The following is a 22,866-nucleotide window of genomic DNA, read 5'->3' as shown; positions in this document are numbered from 1 at the left end:
TATGTTTTCACTCTTATGTGGATCCTGAGAAATTTAATAGAAGACCATGGGAGAGGGGAAGGGGAAAAAAAAGTTAGAGAGGGAGGGAGGCAAACCATAAGAGACTCTTAAAAACTGAGAATAAACTGAGGGTTGATGGGGGGTGGGAGGGAGGGGAAAGTGGGTGATGGGCATTGAGGAGGGCACCTGCTGGGATGAGCACTGGGTGTTGTATGGAAACCAATTTGACAATAAATTTCACATTAAAAAAATATGGACTAAGTATTTTGGAGTAATTAGGATGAAGTAGTTAATTGGTTGTTATTACTCTGTATTATAAGTATTTATTTCTCTTACTCTCCAACTAGACTGTGAACTTCAGAGCAAGATTGTGTGTGCGTGCATATGTGTGTGTGTGTGTGTGTATTTAATTCATTTCTATGCTTTTTATTAGTGCTCAATAAATGATTGAAATATTTCTTTAGCTCTGGATTAGTTCTGCTTTTCACCCCTTCCTATAGAAAGCAGAGTAGGACTAGAAAACACAGAAAAGGGACATAATAAAGAAAAAAAGAACAGTTGTGTTTTGGGTCCTCACAGGCACAATTCAGAAACACACTGTATTGTTGTTATATAGGATTTTGACCTTTTCTTTTTCTCTCACTACAAAATATAAGTATTCTCTCCTTTCTTTCTTTCCTGTATTTTTTTTTCAACTGTTCACCTATACAATCCACACAGCTCCCAACAACTCCAGTCTGTGTTTGCACTCTTCTAATGAGTCTGTTGGTCATGTCTGTGGGATACAAGTCCACAGGGCTTCCTATTTCCCAGTAACCTATGCCTATTGCCATCAGAGACCAAGTTCTTGAGTTTCTAACTTTCTAGCAAAGTACACCTGCTGTCCTGCACTCCACAGGAGCTGCTGTTTGTTCTGATTCTGTGTCATTATTTATTGCCTGAGTGTGAGCTGTGCTCCTTCAAGGAAAAAAGGTTTGGCTTATGTGTTCCTCCCAATCAATGCACAATGAATACTACTGATGGCTGAGCAATGAGGTGAGTGCAGGGCCTGTGTGTATATTTCAGGGCAGGTTCTATTGTCTGAAAGGGAGGAGGGAAACAATCACATTTGGAAATTGTATAACATAAGTATGGGTTAGCCCTCTTTTCTCATCTCACAGTCTATTGCTATTACCTGAAGTCTGAATCCAAATTAAGTTGGAAACAAGCCTTCAATGTACTTTGTGATTTTTAAAAAATGATCCCTGAGTGTGGAGGATACAGGAGTTTGTCTGGACTTGGAGATTCTGTAAAATCAAACTGAAATCAATTATAATTAAATCCCCCCCTTTTTGGCCGTAGTATAAATTCCTTTCAGTTTCTTTTCTATGAAAAATTAAACAGAAATTATTTCTTCTGAAGGTGAACAGATATTGGATCCAGCGTATCTCTGGCATCACCAACCAGTAAGTAAGACTGTTACATTTCCAGCAATACTCCAAATCTCAATGCAATAAGCTTGTATCAACTTGATGAGGCAGACAGCTAGTCTTTTTCAGAGATACCACACTCCAATTATTTCTGGCAGGGGATCCTGATATATAACCAGAGCGGCTGCCTACAGCTCTGCAAGACCTCAGCTCTAGATTCTCAGGTTCCGAACACCTTTTGATCTCTTGACCTCTGTGATTTGACCCCTAACTATGTGCTCATTTCCACCAAAGTAGTCACAACCAAAGTGTCAGAGACCAAATAAATGTGTCCCCCCAAATTCACATGTTGAAATCCTAGTCCCCAGTGTGCTGATATTGGGAGATAATTAGGTCAGGAAAATAGAGCCCTCATGAATGGGATTAGTGCCCTTATAAGAAGAAACTTGCTTCCTCTCTTTCCCTCTTTGCTCCCTGCAGTATGAGGATACAAGAAAGACAGCCATCTACACACCAGAAATCGAGTTTTGTCCAGAATCCAGCCATGTTGACATCCTGATCTGACACTTCCAGCTTCCAGAAATGCGAGAAATAAATTTTTGTTGTTTACAAGCCACCCAGCCTATGTCAGTTAGAGTAGCCTGAACTGACTAAAATACAGAGATGTCCTCCCTCTCTTGTCAGCAGGGAAAAACCTCTGTTCCATTTGTTTTTTTTTTCCCCAAGAAGAGGAACCTCACAGTCCAATTTTGGGTCCACTGTGAAATGTCTAGTTCTATTCTTGATACTTCAGCACAGTGCTTTCCAAGTTGGTAGGACTAGGGGAATGACATGGCCTGTAATTACCGAGAAGAACTGCTCTTCCCAAGTAGTTCTATGTGTAGCCTACCTAATGTTACCAGATTTCTTTACTCAATAGTGATTTTCTTTCAGGAACCTCATGTATTTTTTCCTCTAGCCTAATATTTCTGAAAGACATCAGCCTATCAAAAAAGGTTTATACAAATCAACCCTAATTTTAAGGTAAACTCAAATTCACTTCCAAAGGATTGTGGGCCTCATGTAGATAAGGAATATGATTGAACATCTACTTCAGAGTCTGCAAACATTTCAAGACACACAAAGGGCCCCTGCAGGCATGGTGAAGTGTTACCTGAGTTTTCTTTCTTTTTTTAAAAATTTTTTTAACTTTTATTTATTGTTTGAGAGACAGAGACAGAGCATGAATGGGGAAGGGGCACAGAGAGAGGGAGACACAGAATCCAAAGCAGGCTCCAGGCTCTGAGCTGTTAGCACAGAGCCCAAAATGGGGCTCTAACCCATGCACTGTGAGATCATGACCTGAGTTGAAGTTGGACACTTAACCCACTGAGCCTTCCAGGAGCCCCTCTTTGTTTCTTCTAAAGCTTATTTATTTATTTTGAGAGAGAGAGCGTGGAGCCTGATGTGGGGCTCAAACTCACAAACCGTGAGATCATGACCTGAGCTGAAAGCAAGAGTTGGATGCTTAACCAACTGATCCACCCAGGAGTCCCTGAGTTTTATTTCTGACTCATTTATTTATTATTTCAATTATTCAAATAACATTATTGAATATATATTGAGTGCCAGACATTGCTCTAAGATCAAGAGTAGAAAAACTATTTCTGTAAAGGGCCTGATAGTAAATATTTTTGGCTTTGAGGGCCATAAACTGTCTGTTGCAACCATTTCATTCATCTGTTTATAGCACTAAAACAGCCACAGACAATGTGTAAAGTAATGAGAGTAGCTGTGTTCAAGAAAACACAAAGGGGGATAAGAAATGTTTATATGGGAAGGTTTGAAATATCATTCAATTAGGATAGTTTTCTACTTTATTCCATATTGATATATCCCTCTTGAGTCACTAAGTTTAGCTCTTAGTTGTTTTAGTTCAGTCATTCACTTAGCAAATATTCACTTAGTACTTACTGTGTGCAGAATACCACATGCTATGGGAAAACATAATTCTATAAGCCAAATTTTCTGCCTTTAAGAAGATCACACCATGGCTGCAGGAAAAATCTGTGTACTGTTAGCATCATCTGGATCTAGGAGTTCTGAAGACATTTAACCTATTAGAAAGCATTTCCAAATGTGTGTGTGTCTGTGTGTATATACACATATTTGATAGGTGTGTGCACACACACACAACTACACAAACACACACCTTCATATACACATATATATATATACATATACACACACACATATATATGTGCATATATATATACATATATATATATAAAGCAGAAGCTAAGTATTCTGTCATTTAAAACAGTTTAGCTCAGCAAGTTGTTGCTGTGATAGACACTGGGAATCGTGTGTTCTAGAAGCTTAAACATTCAAATCACCAGGTTCTCAGGTACCAGCACTGTACTAGACACTGCCAAAGGATCAAAGGGCTCATAAGATATGGTTTCTACCCCTAAAAGGCTTTTAGGAGGAAAACACTCACCAATAAAAGATTGAGTTCATGTAAACTCCTTTATCTTGGGTCTGTGAATGTTAGTTACTATAGTCCTCATCTTTAGATACCTGGCATATTGCTAAACTTCTATTCTGGTCTGGAGGTAAATATGTAGAGAAGGGAGAAATTAAGCACTTTGAGAAAATTTCACTGAGAACCTATATGAATCAAACACTTCTGGGCACACAGGGTTACAATAAAGTGTGTTTTCTGTCATCGCGTAGCTCATTATTGAGTGTGAGACATAATCCTGTGAGTAGACAATGACAGCACATCGTGATAGGTACTGCAACAGGGTATTAATGGGTACTATGGAAACAGGGAATGTGAGGACACACTGACATGGCTAGGAGAGAAGCTGGGAGAAATGGAACTTGTGTTGGTCTCCGAGGACATTGTGAGAGAGGGTTTACCAAGGAAATTTTGGGTTGGGAGAAAAACATAAGAAAAACTATGGGGCAGGGGTAAGCATGCTGTTTATAAATGTGGTGTCCATGAGGCATGCTGGGACAAATCCGAGCCCTAGTTTGAAGGGAGTAAGACATGTCCGTTAGAATGTGTATTTATTTATTTATTTATTTATTTTTTGTTTTTAACGTTTCTTTATTTTTGAGACAGAGAGAGACAGAGCATGAACGGGGGAGGGTCAGAGAGAGGGAGACACAGATTCCGAAACAGGCTCCAGGTTTTGAGCCAGCAGCACAGAGTCCGACGCTGGGCTCGAACTCACGGACCTCGAGATCATGACCTGAGCCGAAGTCGGCCGCTTAACCGACTGAGCCACCTAGGCGCCCTAGAATGTGTTTTTAAAAAAAGGTAAGAGGGAATAAATCTAGGTTATTAAACAGCAAGCAACAGAGAGAAAGGAGGACTTTAGGAACATTGGACTGTTGTAAATGCCCACGATGAATGAGAGATAGTAGAGACTAGAATGAGAAAATCAACCGAGCACCCTTGCAATAATGACAAGTCTAGATTAGTGTGGTGGTAATAGGAAAGGAGAGGAGGGCAGGCACTGAAACACAGTTCAAAGGAGGGAATGACAGGATGCAATGACAGACTGAATACTAGGTTTGAATGAGAGGGATGAGTAAAAGATAGTCTGGAAGAATGGTGATACCAGGGACAGAGTCAACATAGCACTGGGAACTGACAACCAGGCGATCAAAGTGACATACCACTTGTGCCATATATCTGAAAGCTCTTCATCAGAGATACAAAGCTGAAAGGAAAGTTGTCCCTGGATTTTTCTTGCTCGGGAGTATATGGGAAAATGATGAACCTTACAAAAAGAAGTCCTCTAAGGCACTAGCTGATGTGACCTCATGTGTCAAACCAAATTAAAGGCCCACAGAGTGAGGGTCAGCTCTGATGTCTATACAATTTGGAACTGCAAATAGACATCACATTCTCCTTGTGAAGTTTCATTCAGGTCACCTATAAACCATAATAAAACATCAAATAACAATACTTGTGGTAGGTTTTCAATAAAGATTTGTTGAACTGGACTGAGGATAAGGGGGTTAACAAGTCAGTGGGGATTAGGTCTAACTCTTTAACACTGCACACCATGTGAGCAAGGTAGAAAAAAGAACCGCTTTAATAAATTACAAAGCCAACGCCCAGTTAGGCAAAATGGGATGGCCTCTTTTAAAACTCAGGTGCTAAATGCATTCCAATAACTACACAGAGAATTTCAATCAAGGAAGCCCATCATATCTGGAAATTTGTCTCCTTCTGTACTTAAATAGTTAGCTTTGACTGAGTGGTCTTGACTATAAACAACATGTTAAGAATACACAGTGTTATTAAGTAAGTGGGTATCTATATATCTGAAAAACAAAGTGGAAAGAACCAGTCATTCCTTGGGCTCTCAGGTCACACTGCTACATAGAGATAAAAGCATCATAAAAACAGATGCAGAGACAAGATACAGAGGGAATATATTTTTTTCTATTTCAGCCAATAAGGAGAAATTATGTGTTTTCTTCAAAATAGGCTACTATCTTTGAGATCATCAGAAAATAGAATTTTTATTGTTTACTATGTATTTATTCACAGTAATATAAATTTAATTCAAATACAGTGGAACTATTTTTTGTAACCTGAGGAAAGTATTCCTTGCACCTGTCAGTGAAAAGGTATTAGAACTTTTCTTTGTAATAGGAAAATAAAATAGATCTTGTAAAATTCTGAGTCAGACCTTATTGTTTTCTAAAGGCAAATACCATTAACTCCTCTCAATGGTTCCTTCTCAGGAGTTAGAAAGAGAAAATTATACACTGTGAGAGAAAAGAAAATTTATTTCTCCATGGTTGGTCAACCCTAGAATTCTCCATAGAGAGAATCTTTCTGGAAGAAACCAGTGTTTTTATGAGCTGGAGGCAATGGAGAAGAAAGCAAAGCTGCATACAAAACCAATGGCAAACGGCATCGTGAGTTGGTGGCTCTAGCATGCCAGTACTCGACGTGATTACTTATTGTGTCTCCGGCAATATATAAAGCTAGATCGATCTTTTAGTGTTTGGCTCGGGCTTATGGCTGTGCTAGACCTGGTGTTATACAGCAGTTGCACCAAATTTATCCTGTGTTCTCTGCAGAGTGCACTGAAGAAATTTGGTTCCAATTTCCATTCTTAATATGCTTAATTATTTTGACAAATTGTTTCAGAACTTTATGTGTATTTCCCTTTAGATCCATAGCACTCTCACTGCAGTATAAGTATAGCATTTAAACTAGGCCATTTCCAATTAGTCTGCTTCTTTATGAATAACTTGCCTTGTTCTCCTTAAATTATTCAGCTTAGAGTTGTTTCTGAAATCATAGATTCTTTTTAAATTAATTGCATAATAGTGCCAGGCACAGGGCCTAGCATATGGCAGGCAGTTAATAAATGTTTATTGAATAAATAAATGAGTTTTGCTTCATCTTGGATTTTGGCCTATCTTTTTATAATGTTAACCACATAAACTGGCTTGTGTTGGAATGTGAAGCGAATTCCATGGATACTGGAATTTACTTCATAAAACTTGTCTTGATTCATGAGTTAAAAACTCGGATTAGACGTAAAGAAAGATTTGGATTAGAAGCGAAGAGAAATTTGTATCCAGATCTTCATTAACTGGCAATTACTTAACTTGTTTCTTTCTGAGCAAGACAAGACGTAGGCACAAGGTCAACTTGAGAGTAAACATTGGCTGCCACCATTACTATGTTCTATTACCATAACAGAGCTTTGTTATCTTTGGCATGTTAAAAATACCTACAAAACAGTGTTGTTTTAAAAGTTTAGAAGACAACATATATGTAACACTTCTCTACTGTTGCTTAAAACAACATTTAAACTTAGCTGCTTTAATTTGTTTTTGCTCACAAGTTTATGGAACATCTGGGAAGCTCTGCTGATTTGGGCCAGGCTTGGCTGGTTTCAGCGAGACTTTCTCCTGGTTTTTGCCTGGTAGTTGGCTAACTGCCAGTTAGGGTGATGAGGGGAACAGAGCCATGCATTTCCATCAATCTTTTCTTGTGGTATGGCAAAGGTTCAAGACAGAGAACAAATCAATGTCGTTAGTCCTCCTGAAACCCAAAACTCAGAACTGTCAGAATGTTGCCTCTGCCATATTGTATTGGTCCAAACAAGTCACAAGGGCTGCCAAGATCGAAGGATTGGAAAATAGATTCTCTTAATGGGAAGAAGAGCAAAGTCACATTGCAAAGGGGCAAGGACAGAGGGAATGACCTATGGCCATTTTTGCAATCTACCACAATATTAAAAAAAAGTGTGTATTGTGAGTAAATGTGTATATATAAATATTTAATAAATAGCATTTGTTATTATTGACCAACAAACTATGCTTCCTTGTTAGCCTTTTTCTTTCACTCTCACCTTATTCCTTTTATGTGTGAAATTCCATGGTTCTAACAAAAGAGGGTGATTAATTAAGGAAACCACTTTGCTTACCCCCTCTGTCAGTCCCCCAGCCTAACCACTTGAAGAAGTACAGGGTGACCAATACCCACAAGGGATGACTCCTGTAATTTTCATTAATCCTACAGTTTCTGAGTCTTCCAATTCACTGTTGAAGCCAAGGGAGGCATAATGGTGAAACAACAGTCTCTAGAGTTAGGCTACTTTGGTTTGAATCGTGACTGCAGATTTATAATGATGTGACTTTGTGTTAGTTTATGTCTTTTTCTTCTTATCTCTAAAACGGAGTTATTGAGTTATTGAGAAGTTTAAATGAGATTCTATCTATCTATCTATCTATCTATGATGTACCAGTATATAGTGAGACTGATATGTGTGTGTTTTATGTTTAATTAATTAACTTATTTCAGTGCAGTATAAAGTCATGAGTCTGACCTCTTGGATAATTAGCAGACAACAAAGGAAAGAATGCTGGGCAGCTGATTAGGCTCACCTATTTTCTCACTGACCCTCACCTCCTATTCTCTATGTACCACATGTTATTAACCTTTAAGTGAAACCCAAATAGACAAAATCTGTGCATGTTAAATCTACATATGCTATTTTGAAGGAAAATTCGGCCTGCAATGAAAGTTTATTTTTATTCATCCTGTTCTATGTTATATTATTAGGATTTATTGTTCATGAAATTTTATTTTCTGTTTTTTATAAAACTTTTTACTTTATGAAGCCATACAAAAGGATTAACTCTATACAATTATATACCAGTTATATATATCTACATAGATAACAAAGGGACTAGGAGAAATTAATCTTCCTCAAAAGCAGTGAAATGCAACATTAACAAAAATTACTTTAAGTCACTACTCTTTTCATAGGAACAGTTTGGTAAAATAATGCAAGATGATGAAACATTACTTCTTCTGGTGTATATCAAGACTACCTAAGAAAAAAACTAGGATAGCAGAAATCCAGTTTAAAAAACAAAAGAGAAGAAAATTCCTACTTGAAAAAGTTTATTAAGCCTATATTTTTGCCTATATTTCTGTCAATATTTTAAAATACATTAATATGCAATGTTTAGTATACAGTACCCCTTGCTGTATTTAAAGAAGAAACAAAATCTAACCAAGGCCTGATTTCTTCTCTGCCATACATTAGTACCTTACACCACAAGTCTGAGCAAAGGAATATGGCAAAATTGTCCTGATGGTTAAATCCCCTGAAAAGGCAGATGGCCATATTTAGCAACATTTCTAAGAAAGAAAGGAAAGAAGAGAGGAAGGGAGGGAGAGGAAGGAGGAGGTAAGGAGGGAGAAGAAACAGAAACTGAAGTTGTACCTTATTGTATTCAGCAAAACTTGAATTCTGCCAAATTTATCCATGTATTAGTATGTTCAATAAAGAGCTGACTGATCCATTGTCCTCTATGGTCAGGCACCCTCTTCCTCTAGTTTTCCATCCTTCAACAATACCACTACTAACCTAATAACAAGCCACTCTGTGGTTAGCAGTTCCACACGGCCTCTGTGACACAGCATTGGAATTGCTTATGAGGAGTATCTGATAAAAATAGTAGAAATAACACCAACTATTATTTATAGAGGAACTTTTACATACGTCTGACACTATTCTAGGCATGTTACTTACATCATCCTTATTCCTAACAATAGCTTAGCAAAGTAGATGCTATTCTGATTTTACATATAGGAGAGTTATAGCCAGCCAATAAAACTATTATTCAAATACAAGTTTTTCTCATTCCAGATCTTATGCTCTTATTATAAAAATACTTGAACACTGATATTTCTCTTCAGCTTTTTCTCCTTTTTTAATTTTTTAAGTTTTTGCTTATTTATTTTGAAAGAGAGAGAGAGAGCGAGCACACAAGCCAGGGAGGAGCAAAGGGAAGGACAAACAAAATCCCAAGCAGTCTCCAGGCCATCAGCACAGAGCCCGATGCAGGGCTTGAACCAATGAATTGTGAGATCATGATCTGAGCAGAGATCAAGAGATGGAGCCTTAGCCGACTATGCCACCCAGGAGGCCCTAGCCTTTTCTTTTTAACTTGAAACACACCATTCTTTATCTTTCACAGAACATTTCCTCATATTTGTTGTCCTCTTTTTTAAACTCTCCACAAACTATCTTTTAATAATGGACCCCTGATTGAACCCAGCACTCTACTTACCCTATATTTAAAAGGGGTAGATAACTTTATGTTTCCTACATGAAATATTCTTTTAATATTCCTGAATACACAACTGCAATTCCCCCACATTGGCACAGTCTTAATTAACATCCATTTAAAACAGTCAAGCAAAGTCTATGAAATAGATATTGAGTTATTGTTAATCATTCACAATTGGGCACTCATCTAATTAGAGAAATACTAAAGTATAGAGTCCAGTTTCCTCAATTCTTTTCTGGATAAATCAATAGAAAGTACATTTTAAAGGTAAAATGAGTTTGATTCCCCTTGATGTTCTAAATATATTAATCAAAACAGACTATTAAATAAGACTGACAGGATTTATTTTTCTAAAAGTTTTATAATCCCTGAACCATATCCCATTTGTTCACATTATTTGAAGTGTATTTATGAAAAATATTATCTCATTTTTCCAGTTGCTATGGTCTCATATTTTAAATCCAAAATAGTATATATTTAAAATATATATTTTGAAAAAATTAGCTGGTTAATCAAGTTAAGAAGTGAATCATAAGTATATAATTTTGAGAAATATACTCACTTTACAAGAAAATTAACTGGGAGAGTACAAATAACACAGAAGTCAGACACCAAGAGGAAAAAAAATTATAATGTTCTATCACACAGGTAAAATGCATCATAAATTATTTTAAAAATTGAACCATATAAGTAAACTCATGATTTTGCATACTTTGGAAGCTATTACCCTTTTAAGAATTAGTTATAATTGAATGAACCTTTTATACAAAAGAAATACGTGTGTGTGTGTGTGTGTATACATGTATATATACATATACATATGTAATCATTAGGGGAAAATCATTATTCTTGCCAAGTGAAAAGCTCTTCATTTTGATGAAGGTAAAATAATTGATATGTTAAGATATTGAGAATCCCATTGGGAACTACTTATGTCATAATAAAAGGTTGTATCTAGCTTATTTAGGACCTAAATGGGAAATATAAAGGCATATTTTAAATCTTTGACAGTGAGTGTGAAGTGTTTTGTTTCATTCGGAGTAGTCTTGAACTCTACTCTGTTAAACATCTTCATAACTGATCTGAGGTTGGTTGTTAATGACATTAATTTAATTCTCAGATGAGAGAGGATATCAAGCAATGAAACATCATATAACAATACGAAAAGTCTAAAAAAAATAGCCTGAAATTAATAAAATGAGATTTAATCTTCAATTGCAAAGGCCAGTATTTGATTAAAAAATAGATCCAATAAAAGTTGAAGTAAAATTAAAAATTGGCTTCAATAAAGAGGTATTTCCAATAGTTAATATAAAGTTGATTTGATATTCTGTAATGGGCTTTGGGAAAATGCAAAGTTTTAAAAATAGAAATGAGTATGAAATCCTCATAAGTAATCACCACCTAAAAAATTCCAGTGGCTGGCTGACCACAACATAAAAGTTCAAATGTTATGGATGTTTTTGCTTAACAGAACCTTTATGGCCATCAGACATCTATCCAATAGAAGGAGCAAGGGATCCCACAAAAAATCCTTGGAGAAAAAGACTGAAAAAGAAGTGCTGCTGGATGAAAAAACACCAGATTTGCTGACAGTTTTCTACAAACTTTTTAAAAGAACAAAATTTTTCTAAAGGAGTAACAGAAATCAAAATCATGAGAAACAAAATCAAGATACACAAAAAGATTCAGCTTAGAAAGTATGCTGTTTCTTCATTAGCAGAACTTCCCCATTTCAGAACTGGGCAAATATTCCAGAGGATTTGATTTTAAACAAGATATTCAATTGCTTCTTCGAAAGAGAAGCTTTACCCGTGTTTCTGTGAAGATTCAAGTTTGTTTTTGGAGAAAATACAATCATAAAGGGTTCTTCAGAGCACTTCTTTTGCAATGGTCTTAGTGCCTTCACATTGTTATTCTTTGAAGGAGATGTTCAAGCTCCAGTTACATAATTACAGCTTTACAAAGGAAGTCCTCTATTTTGATGTTCTTAGCGGCAATTTTGTCTTACTACTACAGAATAATGGCAACAGAACATAGCTGCAGGTGATGATGTAAAATAGATACCAAACAAGAATGTAATAGGCTTTTCCATTTTTAGCAAATGTGATTATATGAATTATCTCCTGAGCAGATTTCTCTTTTTCTGTAAATATAATTCCTGGAAAAGCTTGCTTTATGGAAGGACTACAGAAGTGGGTTCAATTTGAGTTTCTCTATCATACCTGATTTAAGTGAATTAGGAAACATTGTACATCAACATCTGTAGGATTATGCACAGTGAGTGAAAATATCGTTTAACTGCTGCAAACATGTTTAGAGTTTTGCTACAATTACTCTAAAATGTTCAGAATTACCATGTCATGAGATTATGTTAAAAATCAGTATTTTTTATAGGTTCCAAAGCAATTCTTCATTTGATCTCCAGAATTTAAAAGAATAGCATGAAGATCCCTAATAAGTAGATTCACTATTTTATTGGGGTCTATTCAAGAGAGTGAGTCCCTTTTTAGTTACATTAATATATTTATGTTATTTCAGTATGAAAAATAACAGCTTTAATTATTCTTTCTTTACTGTTCTAGTGAAAAATAAATTATCCGCTATACTTATTTTAATTTTTACTTTAAAGTAAAACTCACTTAGAGTAAATAGAGTTCACTTTACTACCTAAAGTTTACAATACTCACAGTTATCATAGCCTAAAAAATTCCAGGGGCTGAATGACCACACTGGGACGTTTGGAATGGTATAGATAGGTTTGTGCCACTACAAAACCTTTGTGATGGTTACTTTTATGTGTCAACTTGGCTGAGCCATGGTTCTCATATATTTGGTAAAAATTATTCTGGATGTTTCCATGAAGATATTTTGGGATGAGATTAATGTGGGGTTTGAACTCATGACCCTGAGATAAAAACCTGAGCTGAGATCAAGAGTCGGACACTTAACCAAGTCACCGAGGAACGCCAAGATTAAGATCTAAATTGGTGGACTTTGAATAAAGAGGTTTGTTCTCTATAATACGGATGAGCCCCATCCAATCAGTTGAAGGTCCAAATAGAAGAAAGACTGACCTCCCTTAGCAAAAGGGACCTTTGACAGCAGATGGCCTCCAGACTTGAACTACAACGTAAACTCTTCCCTGGGTCTCCAGTCTGCTGGTCCACCGTGCAGAATTGGGAGTTTTCAGCCTTTAGAATCACAAGAGTCAATTCCTTAAGAGACATCTCTAGATAGATAGATAGATAGATAAGCAGATATATCTGCTTATCTGTATATGTTTAATATATATACACACAAACACATATAAATACACATATATCCTATTAGTTCTGTTTCTCTGGAGAACCCTGGCTAATACACCACGTATAGCTATCAGGTGTGCACTCAATGGAAGGAAAAAGGAGTTACACAAGAAATCCTTGGGGAAGAGGAATATATAAAATATAAATGTCTCTTCAGTTTTTGTATACAAATGTAATCTTCAAATATGAATGTAAATTACACCCTTTACTTTCAAAAGAAATGGACTCCCTTTGGGAAAAAGGGTATGAACACTTTCTATCATTCCAGGACTCAAGAACTAGCTCTTTAAAGAGTATGACTAAAAATTAAATTTGGTTTTATAGTTCATTGTACACCATAGTCCAAATCCTAAATTTGAAAGACTGAAGTAGAGAAGCACTTATCTGTGTCCAGCAACAATAATTCCCTCATTTACTCTCTTTTACAGACTGTTTGTACGTATCTTTCCCCTAGAGATGGTGCACTGCCATGTGACTCAGTATGATAGGTCACATGTGACCTATCACATATGATAGGTCACATGTGACCCACTGTGAGGTCACAAAGCTAGAAGGTTAGGTAACCCCTCACATCCTCAGTTTCCTCAGTTGTAGAACAGGAATAACAACACTTGTTGCTCAAAATCTCTAATGTGAGGATAATGGATGTAGTGCTTTCCATAGAACATTTCAGGAGTCCATTTCTTGCTTTTAGCCTTCTTAAAGAGCATGAGTATTGTCTTATATACCTTTACACCCACCCCACAGATCACTTGGTTCTGTGCTTTTTACTTGGTCAGTTAGCCAATAACTAAAAATAATATCAACGAATCATTGTGTGTTTATGACATACCAGAATGATTTTTTTTTTAATTCTCACAAAATCCTTCAAAGCAGGGACTATTATCCCCATTTTTCGATGAGGAAGCCGAGGCTCCGAGAGTAACAGCTTTGGAGATCACACACAGCTAATTTAACAGTAGTAAGCATTCAACTCGGGTCTAAATCAAAAGGGCTCACTTTGCTTTGCAACTTGCTATCACCGCCTATGAGATGATTGGTAATAGGAATTTGTTAGTTCCAGAAATCACATGGAAAGTTGCCATTGATCACAATATTCTATCCTTTTGTTTCCTTTTTATGCTGCTTGATGGTTTGGCTCTGTCACACTTTGGGAGCTAGAAGTCTGGCTGTTATGGCTTGTTAGACAGCGAAACAGAGTAAAAAGGAAGGTTATGAAAGTGTCTTCCCTGGTGATTCCTTTGAAGGAAAAATACACTATCTATTGAGCTTAATTTTTAGATTCATCATGCTTGGACAAGATACAAACTCCTCATGGATAGCATCTACCTTTCAATGCCTTTCCAGGAGGCTGAAGAAAAATTATGTATGATCTGAAGATTCTTAAAACCCCCCGGGCCTCTGATCTTAACAAAATAAGAAACTATTAAGAAATTTCCCTAAGATTTTTGCAAAGGTTTTTTCATGATAGCTAATAAATACTGCAGTAATACGCACTGGAGAGATGGTCCCATGCACACAGTTAAAACATGTCTTTCAACTTTTCATGGGACACTTTCTTGCAAGCATTTTAGTTACAGTAATATTTGAGATTTCATGTAAAAATTAAACCTTGAAAATATTAGTTTAGTTCTACATTTTAAATATTAGTCCTAGTGCAGAGTGATTGCCTCCATTATTAAACATCTTTAAAACTTGAGAGTAAAACATTGGATTTCTAAGTTGTGCCTAAGAATGTTATCATTAAATTACTGCTGTTATCCTATATCTTAACTCAGGACATCCTGTTATGGAGTCTATAGACTAATTTTTTTAACCAATAGACCTATTATTCTCAAATACAGACTTCTGTTACCAAGTTAAATAGGAAATGACCCTGTTATCAGTTCTGAGATAGAAGATTACAGTACTTTCTCAAATGCATGATAATATATTTTTTTTCTTTTTGACTAAACTTCTTTAGGCAGTATTTCTGCCTTTTTGATTTTGTAAAATTATTTCACATTTTTAAGGAAACATAATCATGGCATTGCCTCAAGTGTCACATCAGGTACATCCAAATGGCAAATGAATGTCATTACAGGACACATTAGGGAACTCACTTTGATTAAAGAGGACATCCATGCCCAAGGACAGCTGCTGTCATCAGTTTCCAGGCTGAAGCAACATCCTGTTTGTTGCATGGAAGGAAGGGCTTGAACTATTGCTTAGAAACATGGGTTCTCTAGTCTAGCATGGAGGGAAATAGATACAGAAATTCTGCATTAAATGAAAGAGCAGACCAATACAAAAAACTTGCAATTTGTTTAAAGAAATTTAAAATAAGACCTTCTCTCATGAAACCATTAGAGAACAGAAATTGGGGGTATTGATTCTTATGCACTGAAATGGAAGCAAAAAGGGTGATTTTAGTAGGTGCATACTAACCAAGACAAACTTACTAGTAAGGCAAAAGTTTGTCAAAGGTCAGTTCTGCAGCTTCTATCTGTTCCTAGTATTAAAAAGGCTTTCTCTCAGGATAAAATAAATTCTGAAACTAAAGTCACATCCTATTGGTACTAGAAGAAGTCAATAATCATCAGGACTAGAGAAACAATAGTAATAATTCTGAAGGCTGAAAGAGAAGAAGGTAGTCTTATTAGTTAACAATAGTACTAATTCTGAAGGCTGAAAGAAAAGAAAGTACTCTTATTAGTGAGACCCAAGGCCAACTCTAACACAAATACTTTTAAATACAAATTTTAGTTCAGCATTTGAAAAATTTGAAATTGGCCTATTTTTACACCTCACTGTTTTTCTAATTGAAAAGACAAGCAAGACACATGAGATGCATTATCTATTATGAACAGAATCACTCCATTAATTCAATATTCTAGAGAAAACTTAACATGTCTAATTGACAGGAAATGTAAAGTTTCAAATTTGTGGACATGACATGCAGCACTTACTGTGCTGGGGATATTTAACCGCTCTCTCCCTACATTTGCTTCAGTTCCTCCAAAAAGCCAGGCTATCATTCTTTTAATTGAACTGGGGAGGGAGGGAAGAGAGGATGTCAGACTGCTCCCATTGATAAGTGTCACATCCAATTGCCACCCTCACCAAAGGGAATGAAACTAGGTTAAGGGGACAGGTTCTGTATTTTTAAAAATTACCTGCCATGTATTTTTTTCCCAAATGTCAGGTGGCGGCCTCTGTTAGAGGTATACCATTAATCAAACTAATGAGAACTAGGGATGTAACCATCCCTTAACGAAGACATAACGCCTCAACGGGGAAAGGAGTAGAAACGAAGAATTTTATGAACTAGGCCTTTCCTCATAAAAACGTGCGATTTGAGTCACATCTCAGTGTGCAAATCAGGGCCTCCATATCCTTACAACAGTTCAGTGTTCTATAAAGGAGAGAATTGTATTAATGAGTTTTACTTATGGTTAAGCCAAAAAAAAAAAAAAAAAAGAAATAGGAAAGGAAAGGAAAGGAAAGGGAAGGAAAGAAAAGAAAGGAAAAGAAATAAAGAAAAATCACACTGGCTTTGCAACAATAAGGCATTTCTTTTTGTTTGTTTGGCTTATTTATTTTGAGAGAGATAGAGAGAGACAGAGACAGAGGGAGAGGGAGAATCCCAAGCCAAGACCACTGACAGTGTGGAGCCCAACGTGGGGCTCAATCTCATGACCTGTGAGATCACGACCTGAGCTGAAATCACAGAATTGGATTGCCTAACTGACTGAGCCACCCAGGCGACCCAACAGTAAGGCATTTCAAAACCATTCCTAATTATCTAAACATTATTGGTGACCACTCAGGTTTTGAAGCTGCTAAAAGGAGTTTGCTGACATGTTTTCTGAGACAAGAAAAGTGAACGAAGAGTAAAGCTAGTCAACGGCCACTTCCTACCTACTTTGTGCCTCACTCATCTTTGGATGTCATTGCATCCCACAACCCTGAGGAACAATTCTACATGTATTACTTTTTAGTTGCCCACTCTTTTCTTAAACACCACATACATTCAAACATCTCATTCAATATTTTCTTCTTAGACTGTACCATACTCTCAAAAATGAATACTTCTTCCTTCCTTCTTCTTCCCATATTACTACTTTTTTCACTGGTATTGCCAGGCAAAATCCCTCATCCCTCAGTTTGGATGATTTGACCCAAGTCTGCTTCAGATCCCAAAACCATAACAGCAAGGTTAAGAACATTTACTACAGTGGGGAATGAGGCCTTGTTACATTTCCTCTGGCATGTTGAGATTGACTATTTGAACTGTTACTGAGAATTTAATTGTAGTACAAAATAAACTTCTTCTACAAGGCCCTATTTAGGAACATTTTCTGCCATAGAAATCAGAATTCTCACTAAGAGAATCTGTTATAATTAGTATCTATATGTTATTTATTTATCTTTTTGGGGGGCAGAATGATGGGGGATTATTTCTAAATGCTTGTGCTTTTTATTGTAGAGTGATTTTTTTTACATGTTAATCTGGAAAAGACAGCAGTGAAGTGGGAAAAATTTGGCATCATGTCATGCATTCAGATGCTCTAATTAAACTATAGGGCATCCAGAGAATGTAATCTAGTTTACTATCTCTGAGTGCCACAGTTATCTATAAAGATCCCAACTCTGCTCTTGGGAAATTTCCTCAGCAAAGTACACTTAAAAAATAAGCCAATCCGAGAGCACTCAAAGCTGAGATTTCCCTGAGTGCTAAGGATATAGTTTAAGTCACTTCTGATTCAGAGTTTAGGAGAGGGTAGTGTCTCAGACCATATGACAGGCTACCTGTACTTATCCTGATCATCCCTGGTGATTTCCAAATGAGTGGCTGTTTCCTGTAACCCTTTCAAAGTGCTGAGTTGGGCTGTTTCAGGAGAGAAGGGAGTTTTTCTAACAGATAGTTTTGGCTATCTACATGACAGCAAAGGAACATTTTGGCAGGAAACTACACAACACAGCATGACACCCCGGTTTGAACAAAATGTTTTTATGCGATGTGTTACCAGGGGAATTGGTATGCATGTTGACACTACTGCCCACACATAAGCCCTACTTTATTTCCTTACTAAATGAGTTGTTTTCCTCCTAATATTTTACAATTACATCTTATTTTCTAAATAATTTAGTAAGTGGTTCTGATGGCTTAGACAGAACCAAGATTTTTAAGCAATGCCAGTAGGAGGTATGCTGAGAAATACAGATGAATTTTCTTTTAAACAGTACTTTATTTTTAATTATTATTTTTTTACTACATTTAGATATAGCATACCACTTGTATCAGAAAATGGATAGGGGTGTCTGGGTAGCTCAGTAGGTTAAGTGGCAGACTTCAGCTCAGGTCATGATCTCATGGTTCGTGAGTTAGAGCCCCACATCAGGCTCTGTGCTGACAGCTGAGAGTCTGGAGTCTGCTTTGGATTCTGTGTGCGTCTCTCTCTCTGCCCCTCCCCCACTCATGCTCTGTCTGTCTCTCTCTCTCTCTCTCTCTCTGTCACAAATAAGTCAACATTAAAAAAAAATTTAATGGATAAAACTTCCTAATTCACATATTTCTAATTTTATTCAAACAATTTTATTAAGTTCCAACTATGAGCAAGGGGCTGTGCATGATTTCAACATGTTGGTCGTGTTTAGTAAAAGAGGTTAAATTCTGTATGCACATTTTAACAAAAGTAGACGAGAGAAATACAAGTGAAGTAATATGGTAGTGGAGAAAGATTATTTCTGGCAAAGAGGAATGAGGAAATCATTATAAAAAAAGTGGCATGTAGCTGGATTTAAACATAAGTGTTTTTATTTGTTTATTCTTTTTTTCTATTTATTTAGTGTAGTATAAAGTTGAGTAAGAATGGAGACTCTGGTTTTAAACTGCAGATTCACAGTCTGGCTCTACCTATTAAAAGTTTTGTGATTTTAGACAAGTCATGTAATTCACTTCCCTCACTTGTAAAATGAGGATAAAATTAGTTCCTTTTCACAGGTTTCTTGGGAGGACATGTATCCTTACTATGCATGTATCTGGGAAACAGCAAAGTGTGAAGGGCATAGACTTTTGAATCAGGCAATGTTGTATTTGAATAAAAAACTACCAATTACTAACTTGGAGCTACTGTTAAACATTTCAACTTCTCTGCAACATAACTTTTTCATCTTTTAAATGGGCATAATAATCCCTATTGGCATGAACTTGTTTTAGGAGTAAATACCAGACATAGTACACATAAAACAGGCACAATATAAATATTAGATAATAATAAGAGATGACACTGGAAAAAGACACTGGGGCTACCTCTGCAGAGTTTACAATCCAGACAACATTAACACATCTAACTCTATAAACCAGAGTTGACAAGCCATTAGCCTGCCTTTCATGTCCAATAAGAGGTGTATATAAGAATTATAGATACAGATATAGAATATTTTGTTTGGTCCACACAGTGTCTTAAAAATTACAAATACACACACACACACATACCTATATGTATATTTTTTTTTGAAATTTTTTTTCAAAAAATAACCCCATATTCCAATACAAGAACAATCAACTAGAACTAAGTTCTTATTTGGAGCCGATGCATGCTAGAGTCTATACCACTCCCTATTGCCTTAAATCTATACAACACTTCACTCATTTTGTGCCCTACTCAGTCCTGTTAGGCACTTGATTTTGTGACTTTTATGGACAATAAACGAATATTGATTACATTTTAACTGAGAGTAGTTTGTATAGATATTTTTAAGAGTATTGTATCTCTTCAATTTGCAGATTTGGTTAGAGGAAGAACATGACTGGAGATAAGTAAAGACAAGATTTTCAATAGTATAGACAAGAAGCAAATAGATGTTAAGATACAGAAATGGGCAGAAAAAAAGTTGGTGTGAAAGTTATTCCAAAGATATAATCAAGAGGACTTTGACAACGAATTGGGAAAAAAAGGAGGGGAAAAAAAAGATTAGTGTTACTGAAGGATGCTTGGTGCACTTACTCAAAATGGGATGAATAAGAGTATGACTAGGGATGACAGGGATTTCAATTTAGGGCATACTCCTGGATTTCCATTGTAAATTTAAACTTAAGAAAGTTTAAGGAAATTTCCAATTATCATGACTCCTGGTAAAAATCTATGCTGACCCTCAGAAATTTTCACAGATCTTAATCAATGACAATAACCTATGAACCTTCAGGAAAAGGATGATATGATACCTATTTATGTAATCTCTGAGTTTGGCAAACAGTAGGTCCTCAGTAAACGTTTATTGAATTATAAAAAATATGCATACATTTTATAAATCTTTAGAATGCTGTAATACTTTCACAGATCTACCAATAAGTTTTCTACAATTAGAAGATAATAATTTGCCATTTTAAAATCTATAGCATAACAGATTCTCAGATACAACTGCGTTCCATGTGAAGTGATGACATACAGGAATTTAATGTGACTTTGCTGAATGGTAATTATAAGAATTCCAAGCCATGTTTAGCAGTCCATTAAAAGATACATGTTGGGGTGACAATTTTCATAGAAACAATTATGTCATTTATAATGGAGGAGAATTCCACCAAATTGTACCTTTGTCATGAGAATGAGCTATGTAGCACACTCAGGATTTAATTTACTCAAAGCAGCTCAAAAGCGGCAGAAATGAGGAGTTCCTACCAGAGAAAACTGAGGGTTAACTGGACATATCTTGATTCTCTTCATTCTTCTGTGCCTCTGAATTTACAGGCTGTCTGATCACAACAGCCAGATCCAAAAAAAGGATCAAGAGTGAGAGGAAGAAAGGAGACAGGGGAAAAAAGAAAGGTGTTTTCTGTTACCACAAACCAGTACTTCTGCGTAAGAAGTACCATAAGTTGTCTGTACTGTCATTGAGAGAGAATTGCATTTAAGAAGCAGTACCCATTTTGGTTGTTAGCACTGCTATATGTCTGTTTTAATATGAATGTGTTTAGTTCACAGCAAAATGGAGCAGTCATGAAATGTGCAAAATGAATTACTAAACTTGAGATGAGCCTTGTGGTTTTCAGCCCTCATTGTAAAGGACAGAGTGAATTCCAGCTGGTGTTGTTGATTCTGTATTCTGGTCTGGTGAGGATCTAATTTTTACAGGGAATGCTTTCTCTGAAAACTTAATTTAATATCATGTATCTTCACTTTCGCATAGTTTGTTCATTCTCCTTTGCCCTATCCCTTGTCAACTGTAAAGCTCCTATTCACCCATTAAAACCCATCTCAAGCCCTACAATCTCTTTGAAACTTTCATTAATCCTTACCTTCAAAATTTACTGGGTACTTTTCATATACCTCTATTTCTACATTTAGCATGCTGCCTAGAAATTACTTCCCCTATAAGCCCTAGAAATACTTGTTCTGTAAACTCTTACAGTACAGGCCCAAATTATATTAATTTCTATACTCCCAGAATTTAGTAGAGTGCCTAGAATCCAGTAGGTTCTCAGTAAATATATCCTGAATAAATTACTGAATAAATAAAAGTATAGTACTATTAATAAATGAATAAAACTATATTTCCTGTATCCCCAACATCTAACACAGTACCTGAAATTTAGAACATATTTAATAAAAATAGATTAATCTCAATACCATAAATCCATTGGTCAGTCAGGAGGTAATGGGAATCATAATCTAGGGTATCAAAACAAAATTGTAAAAGTCACTGTCTCTTGGAATCAAGATCCAAGAATTGTGAGATATTACAACAGCACAAGGTCAGCTACACTGTAAGTCTTTGAGTTTACGCTTTTCTTGACCTATGAATTTTCTTGCTTGAGCTTAAGCTCTTCTACACTTTTTATCTTTAAATACTCCCCAGTGAATATCAAGTTTAGGGATGTAGAGGTTCTCTAAATCACTTTCATTGCCCAAAGTCCCTTTCAAAAAATGTAACTCAGCTGTGTATTTCCCCATATGCAGTCTGTCAGGTCAAACTGCAACCCGTTTCATTTTCTTTCAACAAACTCAAATCCCTGACCTGCCAAGTTCCTTGTAGGGAAATGTGGCAATTAGAAGGCAAAACAACTTTTATTCTATCGATGTGTATTTGCTGACAAATAATGTTTGTATAATCTTTGGTTTTCCCTGATGGACCTAGAAGAAACTTCATCATGTTTTTTTTTTTTTTTTTCCATTAGTGTGGTTATTTGGAACACCCTTAATAATATTTTTTTTTCTTTCAAAATGGAATAAATGAATCTGGAGGCTTCCTCCGTCCTAGGAGAAAAGCAGTTGATTTATGAAGCAGAAATAGCCAACCCAACTCTGGAGGAAGCTGCCATAGGCATTTAACCTCTAGAAGAAAAATAAAAAGTCCCTTATAAGATATGTACATTGGCATTTGAAAGATGCTAAAAATTAATTGAAAAGATGTTAAATATTGAGACTTAGACTGTATTAAGAATAGTAAGCTTATTGTTTTAATTATGCTTAATTATCCTTATGGCACAGTAACTACAAGTTTGAATTGTACATTTTTACAGAGTCTTAAAATTAATAATGATGTCTTAAATT

The 22,866-nt window shown here is 36.0% G+C and overlaps 1 protein-coding gene and 1 long non-coding RNA gene across 6 annotated transcripts in view; both read right to left on the bottom strand.

Moving 5' to 3' along the window:
- The window catches only part of NEGR1 (neuronal growth regulator 1), an 841,086-nt gene that overhangs the window by 389,325 nt on the left and 428,895 nt on the right, over positions 1-22,866 (bottom strand). The window lies entirely within an intron of this gene.
- Positions 3,805-13,784, bottom strand: LOC125913407 (uncharacterized). Its single transcript, XR_007455008.1, has 3 exons — positions 13,097-13,784; positions 9,314-9,391; positions 3,805-4,693 (listed from the first exon to the last, which is right to left on the bottom strand). It is a non-coding gene; the product is annotated as an uncharacterized LOC125913407 (long non-coding RNA).

This window comes from Panthera uncia (genome assembly GCF_023721935.1).
Source record: "Panthera uncia isolate 11264 chromosome C1 unlocalized genomic scaffold, Puncia_PCG_1.0 HiC_scaffold_4, whole genome shotgun sequence".
Lineage (NCBI taxonomy): Eukaryota > Metazoa > Chordata > Mammalia > Carnivora > Felidae > Panthera > Panthera uncia.
The sequence above is the reverse complement of the archived record's forward strand: the minus strand, read 5'-3'. Positions and strand labels throughout refer to the sequence as shown.